The sequence below is a fragment of the Limulus polyphemus genome, unplaced genomic scaffold (genome assembly GCF_000517525.1).
Source record: "Limulus polyphemus unplaced genomic scaffold, Limulus_polyphemus-2.1.2 Scaffold669, whole genome shotgun sequence".
NCBI classification, from domain to species: Eukaryota; Metazoa; Arthropoda; class Merostomata; order Xiphosura; family Limulidae; genus Limulus; species Limulus polyphemus.
Window position 1 is genome coordinate 66,968 of NW_013666279.1, and position 1,006 is coordinate 67,973.

Genomic DNA, 1,006 nt, shown 5'->3' on the forward strand with positions numbered 1-1,006 from the left:
CCTCTTCCTCCCTCCGTCCTTTGCTGGTGTTGTTATTTGTTCTGGAGCTGTTTCTACACCATTATAATTTACCGTTAAATGCTAGACAGTTCTAATAATACATTAACCACTGACAAGACCATGTTCATTCATGTACCCAGGTAGCATTTTGTACTGTACATACCTCTCTTAGTTTGGTGTGTATAGTCTTACACATTGCAAACAGTTCCATATATTGCAACACATTCACTTGTTAATATATCACCAGTACTGGTTTTTTTAATACTCTGCTAATATACTATCCTGTTGCTACACTTACTGTACGTATAAATTGGAGAGAGGAATTTAGAGTTTCATCATGTATGATATAACGGTCTAACGAACGTAGTAATTACCTCCACCACCGAATGTGGACGGAGGTTGTTTTCAATCCCGTGTGTGTTTGTCATTAAAATTTCTCAAAAACGGCTGAATGAATTTGGACGAAATTTGGCACACAACTGGACTATGACCCAACTTAGAAGCGATTAGTTTTTGGAGGGTCAAGGTCACGGAAATCCAAAAATTCCATATATGTTAACCTTGGGATCGATTTTGACACTATTTTTGCTCTATAACTCAGTCAAAAATGAGTGGATTTTTGATGAAACTTGTTGGACATATGTAGAATATTGTTTCTTATTGTCCTGCCAAAAATGTTCCGTATCCGTTGATAACGACGGACACGTTTTCGTATTTTGTGAGAGCCAAATATGATCAACTCTGCGTGGCAGAGATATGCGCTCTACGGAGTGTCCTGCCCCTCGAGTTTGTTATTGTTGTGATTTTTCTGAAAATAGTTGATCTGAATCTGTCATAGAGTGGTTGCAAGTTCGCGTATTTATGTAGGAAGACCGAACTTGGGGTTTTTGGTATTTTGTAAGCAGCTGTAAGGACTGAATCTTGTAGCGTTTGTAGGGTTTTTGGTATTTTGTAAGCAGCTGTAAAGACTGAATCTTGTAGCGTTTGTAGGGTTTTGGTATTTGTA